Here is an 8,521-nt window from a genome sequence, read left to right on the forward strand (position 1 = left end):
CTCAGGGAAGCCCTACATGCTCCCTCTGTGGAGTGAGGCTGTCCTTATCATGCAGTCTTTTCCCAAGAAATTAGCACAATTGCCGCTAATTAGTTGCTAACGCAATTAAATAATCTGTGTCTTTCCCATGGACTGGACTGTAAGCCGAAGAGGCCATGGCTTTGCAGCTCACTTGGATCTCCAGCTCCCAGAGGAGTGTCGGCGCTGTGTGACTGCTCAGTAGATTCTTCAGCACACAAGTGCAGCTGACTAGTCAGAAGTTACTGTGCCTTTAAGGCAGCGAGGAACTTGGAGGGACTCCGGGGAGTGAGGGATTAGAGAAGGACAACTGACTGAACAGCCCCTCTCCTCCTTCCCGAGTGGAGCCCTCACAGATGCTGCGAGAGGCCCTGGAAGGGGGAAGGCTTTTATGAGGTGCTAGGGACCCATTTTTGAATCTTGTATGTCTGCAGAATGTTGGCATTCCTTCAGGATTGTTCGATCTTGGGTTTGGCAGGGCTGACTGGAAAGCATCTGTGGAGTTTGAAAGGGTAACTCTTAAAGTGTGACATCACGATAATGAGAGGCCTCTTCTAACACAATATCCCCAGCGCCCAGCATGAAACAGACATCCCATAAACATGTATTAAGCAAAAGAATGGTTAATGAGGGAAAGAATGAATGAATGAAGAAATGAGTGCTTAAAGTCCCACAGATTGAATTGTAGCCAACGCTGACTGGCCTAAGCTTATCCCTGGTCCTTGTAGCTCTTGTCCCCTGTTTCCCCTGGGAGCTCCGCTCCCTCAACCTGACTGACTGACAGCAATTAGAAGGCAGAAGCAGTGGCCACTGGGATACAAGCTGGAGCCAAATACAGAGCAAGCACTCAGGAAGGAACTGCGAAACGACTTGCTGACTGAAAGTTCAAGAAGCCTTGCTGTAGCTACAGTGTGATAGCACACAGCTATAATTCTAGCACTCTGGGAGGCTGAGGCAGGAGGATCAGGAGTTCGAGTCTAGGCTGGGCAACTTAGCGACTTAGTGAGATCCAATCTCAAAATAAAAAACAAAAACAGGGCTAGGGATGTAGCTCAGTGTGAAGACCCTGCATTCGATCCCCAGTAAAGGGGTGGGAGGTAGGGGTGGGGAGGGAGCCCTAACTCCAACCTCCACACCCACTGCACCCCCGCCCCGTCCTCCCCAATTCAAACCTTCCTGGCCTCAGAGCTTCTCTCTCCTTTCCAAGTTGGCAAGCTGTGTATGATGAATTTATTCCAACATTGCATTTCCACGTTCCAGTTTTATCCCGGAGTCCTACTGGGGGCAGCAGAGGAGAGATGGAGCCCTTGTGGAAAGCATTCAGACCCTGGTGGGCATTGGGGGGTGGAAGGGGCTGCCATTTCCTCAGCCTACTTTGGGGGGTGGGTCCTGATTTTGTTCTCTTCCGTCCCTAAAGAACTTCCAGGACATTCTGGGATTTCAGGGATTGTGGAGAAAAAGAGCAGCTTTTCCCTGTCCATCCCCAGCTGCCAGCACTGAGGAGAGGCTGGAAGGCATGCCAGAAGTTCCTGGAGAGGCACCTGTGAGAGGTACCGCCCACCTGAGGAGACCTCCAAGACCCCAGACTGGCTTCTCTGCCTTTAAATGGGTCACCGAATGCTCCAAGTTGGGAGTGACGGGAGCTGTTTCAAGCAGCACCCCCAAATAATCCAGGGCCTCTGTGAAGCAGCTCTTTCAGACAGGAGGTTGTGTGGGGAGGCCCGGTGGCAACTCCCTGGGGAGAAGCTCCTGGTGGTGGAAGAGAAGGGCTGCATTTTCCGTGTCTTAGTTTTTCCCTTTGGATACCATTTGGGCTGTGGAAAATATCTGGCCCGAGTTTGGCCCCAGCTGGGTTACTGACTCATTCACTCTGTGAATCTTGGACAGGTCTCAGCTTGGTCTAGCTTCAGAGTTTGCAAATGAAGAACAGGGATGACCCACACTGCGCTTGCCTCAGAAGAAAGGCGGAAAGGAGAGTGTGCATATGAGAGTTCAGGATACAAACTTTTCCTTCTTTTCATTCACACCACGCATCTCTGGTCCCCAAATTGGCAGCCGGCTTTCTTTGCAGGTCCTGGCTTTCTTATCCTGTGATGGCTCTGAGTTATGTCCAGAACAGGGATCTGTCAACATGGGCTGCCGCAACAGGCTCTTGAAAGTCTCACTAAGAAAAGACCTCTGTCTCTCTAGGGGCAGGACCTTCCTCCTCCTGCGTTAGAGACAAAACCTGGCCTAAGTACTTTGCCATGATGCACATTAACAAGCACTTCCTAAGACATGGGCTAAGCCTAGGGATACAGGAAGGGCTAAGAGGCACAGTCCCTTCCTCCAGCTGAATTAATGAGAACAGGAAAGGAAGAGAGAGGATCTTCTTTTTGTGAACTGCTTTATAATTTATAAAACTGTAATATTATGATTATATATGTTGGGGAGGATTAAACGACGGTCTTCACACTAAGCTATATCCCTTTTTATATATTTGTTTTGAGACAGCGTCTTGCTCAGTTGCCCAGGCTTATCTCAACCTCGTAATCCTCCTGCCTCAACCTCCCAGAGTGCTGGTATTTGGTTTTTGTCTGATTCTTGGCTCAAAACCTCTTCCCCAAGGCAGACCATAGAAACTAGAATTTCTTTTCCCCAAGGCAGGTCACAGAAACTCTAATGTGCCTTTCTGACTTGGAGCTGGTCAAAGAGAAACTATCTGACCTAACTTTGTCCAATAGTAGGTCATAAGACCATTGTGTTAGCCAGCTTTCTATTATTGTAAAAAATACCCAAGACAATCAACTTACAAAGAGGAAAAGTTTTCTTTGGCTCACAGTTTTGAAGGTTTTGATCCTGTTGTCTTGGGCCTGTAATGAGACGGCACATCATAGTAAGGAAAATATGGTGGCACAAAGCTGCTCACCTCATGGTGGCCAGGAAGAGCAGGTGGAGAGGTTGAAGTTCCAGTATTTCCATCAAGGGCATGACCCCAATGACCTGCCTTCTTCCCACTAGGTGCCACATCTTAAAGGTTCCACCAGCTTCCAATAGCCTCAAGGACATGGACCAAGCTTTAGCACATGGACCTTTGGGGGGCATTTCAGATACAAATTACAACACTTCTCCTCACTGAGAAGGGATCCTGCCCCTTATTCTGGAGGAAGAAATGCTACACACAGAGCTAAGAAGAATCTAAGTCTGCAAGCCTTGCTGCCTTTCCTCACCCAGTCTATTAGCAACTGTGCCTACAAAATGAAGTTTCCCTGAAAAGTCACAGGGTTCAGAAAGCTTCCAGGTAATGTGTCCAAAGAGGCATGGAAGCTCTCTGCCCCTCTCTCCCTGCCTCACCTTGTGCACCACTTATCTACAGATTAGTATCCATATAATAAACTAGTCAGTGCATTTCTCTGAGCTCCATGAATCTCTAGAGCAAATCAATGAAACCCCAGGAGGAGATTCTGGGAATCCCTGTTTATTGCCAGTCAGAAGCACAGGTAAAATCAGTCTTGGGCTTGTGACTGACATCTAAAGTGGACGGGACAGTCTTTGGGGACTGAGCTCTTAACTTAGGGGAGCTGACCCAGTAAGTGTCAGAACTGAATTGCATTGGAGGAAACCAGATGCTATCTGCTGCAGAATTGATCGCTTGGTTACAGGTGGGGGAAAATCCTCAGACCATCTGAAGACCTATTAAGTGATCTGCGTTGTGAGACTACAGTAGGAGAAACGGAGTTTGAGTTGTGGATTTGTTTGTTTTTCTAACACGTGTATTTTCATTTACCTCTCGGAGCTTTTCTACAAGTGACAGGGAGGTTAAGCCATTTGTCCAAGGCCACAAGGCATATTGAGGCTAGGACTCAAAATCTTCTGCTTTTAAAATCAAGGCAATGCCTGGCAAGCGCAAAGTCGTGAGTTCGGTTCCCGGTACCGGAGAAAAAAACCAAAAAACCAAAAAAAAAAAAAAAATAAAAATAAAATAAATAAAATAAAATAAAGGCAATTTCTTCTACAAGTTACCCCTCCATAATTCCCAGGAAGCCCAGATTGAGATAAAAATGGGAGATCAGGTAATACTACCACCTTTATTACCCACTAACACCTGGGAAAGGATTACTATAGCAGGCCGAAGAGAAGGGGATAAACAAGAACAGAAAGGCCCTTGTTTTTAATTAAACTTCTTTTTGAATTTTGAAATAGGATCCCACGGACTTGTAAGAAGTAATAAGAGATCTCATATACTCTTTACCCAGTTTCCCCCAGTGGTAACATCTTACAAAACGATAGTATGGTATAAAAACCAGGATACTGACACTAATATGGTCAAGATGCAGAACATTCCATCACTGCAAGGATCTCTCACATTGCCCTTTTACAGTCACCCCATTTCTTTTCCATTTCTTTCTCAAAACCTGTAAGTCCCTAATAACATCTTCATTTCTATAATTTTGTCATTTCAAGAATGTTGAACAAATATAGTCATATAATATGCAACCTTTTGGGATTGATTTTTTTCTACTCAGCATAATTCCTTGGAGAGTCTTTTATGTTGTTGCATGTATCAATACTCCATTCTTTTTTATTGCTGTATAGTATTCCATGGTAAGGGTGTATCAGTTTGGTTAACCACTGACCTATTTGAGGAACATTGGGTTGATTCCATTTTTGACCAATATGAATAAAGCTGCTACAAGCATTTGTTCACAAGTTTTTTGTGTGTGCATACATTTTTCATATCTTTGGAGTAGATTTCCAAGATGATAATTACTGGGTCAAATGTTAGTCATAATGAATGGCCAAACCATTTTCCAGCATGGCCATATCATTTTACATCCCCACTAGAAACATAGGTATGATCCAGTTTGTTTGAATCCTCATCCAGTTTCTTTGAATCTTCATATTGTCACTACTGTTTTCATTTAAATCTTTTGACAGGTATCTAATACATTTAACTTTCATTTTTCAAATGGCTTAGTGATATTGAACATATTTTCATATACTCATTTGCCGTTTGTACATTCTCTATGATGAAATGTTTGTGCCATTTGACCATTTTCTCATTGGATGGTATATTGGTCATCTTTTCATCATTATAACAAATACTTGAGAAAATCAATTTATAAAGAAGAAAGGTTTGGGCTCATAATTTTCCAGGATTCAGTCCATGACCAGTTTCCTCAGTGCTGTGGTGACATCATGATGGGAGTGCATGGTAGAGTAAAACCACTCCTTTCATGGCGCAAAGGTAGAAAACAGAGCAGGGGACTGGAGTCCCACTGTCCCTTCAAGAGTATACCCCAATGACCTAAAGACTTCTCTTTAACCCCCTCCCAAATATCCCACCACCTCTGAAGAGCACTATGCTGGAGATCAAACCTTTACTACATAGACCACTGGGGGGCACTTAAGGTCCAAACAATAACAGATTGTTTGTTTTTCTAGTGTTAAATTACAGAGGTCTTTATATATTCTAGATAGTAGTCTTTTATTGGATACATGGTATGCAAGATTTTTTCCAGTCTGCAGCTTGTCACTACAATCTCTTACGGGCTTGTTACAGAGTAAAAGTTTATATTTTGATGAAGTGTGATTTATCAGTTTTTCCTTTTGTGAATTATGCTTTTGGTAGCAAACCTAAGAAATCTTTATTTAGCCCTAGATCTTGAAGAAGATTTTCTCATATGCTTTTTGTTTCTAAAACGTCTTCCAATTTTACATATATATATATATATATATATATATATATATATATATATATTGTTTTTTTGACACAGGGTCTCGCCATGCAGTTCCGGCTGGCCTTGAGCTCACTTTGTAACCCAGGCTGGTTTGGACCTCACAACAATCCTCCTGCCTCAGCCTCCCAAGTGCTGGAATTACAGGTGTGCACCACCATGCCCGGCTCTAGTTTTACATTCAAATCTGTCATCCACTTTGACTTTCCTTCTTTCTTTCTTTCTTTCTTTCTTTCTTTCTTTCTTTCTTTCTTTCTTTCTGACTTATACTATTTACTTGTTCTGGCACTATGTGTTGAAAAAATATTTTTTCCTCCTTACCGATTTAGGGAAATCCTTTTTCAATAAAAAATTAAACAGGGTTGGGGATACAGTTTAGTGCAAAGACCCTAGGTTCAACCTCTCATAGCACAAAACAAGTAAACTACAAAACAAAACACCTAGGCATATTGGGGTGAAGCTAGTTCTAAATTCTTTATTTTGTTCATTTATCTATGGTGTTTGTCCTTCTCCTAATACCATGCTGTCCTGACTACTGTGAATATGTAGTAAATCCTGCAGTCAGATAGAAAGATTTCCCCCACTTTGTTCTTTTTCCAAATTGTTTTATTTATTCTACTTTCTCTGCCTTTCCATATAAATTTAGAATAAGTTTGCTGAAGTCTTGCATTAAACCAATATATAATCTTGGAAAAAATTGACATCTTTTCTATGCACAATCTTCCCACACATAAAACTAAAATGTCTTTCCATTTATTTAGCTCTTCAACTTCTTTCATCAGTGTAATGTAGTTTTCAGCAAGCAAGTTCTATACATATGTTGTCAGATTATGCTTAAGTGTTTTCATTTTTGTAAGATTTTAAGTTGTATTGTATTGTACTTTTAAAGTTTTGTGTCCATGTATTCATTGCTAATATAAAGAAATAAAATGGATTTTTCTGTATGCAGCGTGTATCTTCAGACCCTGCTGAACTCACTTAACTCTAGTTTCTTGTAGTTTACTTGGGTTTTTCTTTTTTATGCAAACAGTGTTGCTATCTGCAAATAGGAACAACTTTACAGGTTTGGACCACAATCCTAAAGGACAGAACTCCAAATACTGAAAATCCAAAGGGTTAAAATCTGTAAAGTCTAAAATTCCCGAAGTCACACTTTTAAAAGATTTTAATGCTGAAATCTTGAGAACTACAACTGGCAAACAATGATGAACACGGGAGAATACAAAGAGACATAACAGTGTTGCTGCTCACTCACCAGTACTGCTTCTGCCCAATTTGTAGTCTGCGTATGAGTGAATATGGAATAGATTTCTACATGCCCAAAACAACTTGGAAGCATGACATAGAAGCCGGGAAATTTTAATAGAGAATGCTCATGTAGGTTTACATCAAATCATAGGAAAACTTCAAGAAGAACAATGTAGCATAGCAAATAAATATGAATATATTCTCCAAGGACAGCCATGCCTTAAGATAAAAAAAATCCATTCATTTTGATACAAAACTTCAAAATGTACAGTCAGTGATAAAAAGTTAACCAGCTCTTATAGACTATCTCTATGCAGCTGACCATAATCTAACCCTTCAATGCATCTTTTCATATATCAAATTTTCCTGTTAGTTTTTTGGTATTTTTTTTTTGTCTTTTTGAGATAGGGTCTCACTGTGCCATGTGGCCTTCAGTGACACCATGGCAGGGTTGGGGGGCTCATTCCTGCTGGGCTGCACTGAAGTTCCTCATTTTCCAATTTGCCTCCTCTGACACTACCCTCAGGCGGGGTGCGAACATCTCTTTAACCTTGTTGAGGGTCGAAGTCTAGGCTCCCCTCTAGGTTCTGCTGGCACATGTAGGGTCACAGGTGTGTGTGTGTGTATGTAGGAGAGCAGTTATTTGAAGAAATTTTTGTCCTGTAGGCCCTCCCTTTTCTGATCCCGTCCTTTGGCAAGAGAAAGCACACCGTTCTTAGGGTAGAGCTTTTGGAGACTGCATGTCTTGTCCTTTCTCAGTTGCTGGAACTCAAAGCCAGAGACATATGAGACAAAAAGAAAAGAAATCACCACTACGACTGCTCTTTGCGACCTAAGCTCTCTAGTCTGTGTTCTCACCACCTTCAAGTTTTCTTCATTTTTCTCTGAATGTGTAATATATATGATATATAGCTATCCAGCATTTTTATTTCCACTTAGGGATAGGAATGGGGAAAAGAGCATCTAGTTCATCTCCCCAGAAGTGGAAGCCCCTGTAGGAAGGTTTTGTTTTGGCAAGGTGATAGGAGGCAGAAGAAAGAGGAGTGCTGATTTTACAAGCCTGCACACCTGCCAGGATATAGCTGGCCTGCTGCTGGGCCAGGTCCACTACTGATTCAGGATAAAAATCCATGGGCCCAGTTGCCTGAAGTAAGAAGTGTTGAAAGGAGTGCATAAAGGGACATGTGAGAGGCTCCAAAACTTCACTCAGACTCTAGTTGACCAATTAGATATGTGGAGGTCCAAGAGCCTTAGTGGGCACTGCGGCAGCCTTGGCGAAGATTCCCAAGCAAATTGGCCACCCTTCCAGCAGCCTGTAGGTGGCAGCTAGTATCAACAGATTCAGATATGAGCCTTCCAGGAAGCCCAGTGACTGAGTTCAGCTGATTCAACCAGTACTTATTCCTCTCTTTGTGTCCTAAGGACCTTGTGATGACACTGAGCCCCTTCCTCAGAATGCAGCAACTGCCCCGGATATGGGTGCTCAAAAAGTGAAAAGCTCTAATGAAGCTTTCTTGGGCAGAAAAAAGCAGGTTTTC

Source organism: Chinchilla lanigera, unplaced genomic scaffold (genome assembly GCF_000276665.1).
Source record: "Chinchilla lanigera isolate Chin_1 unplaced genomic scaffold, ChiLan1.0 scaffold00133, whole genome shotgun sequence".
NCBI classification, from domain to species: Eukaryota; Metazoa; Chordata; class Mammalia; order Rodentia; family Chinchillidae; genus Chinchilla; species Chinchilla lanigera.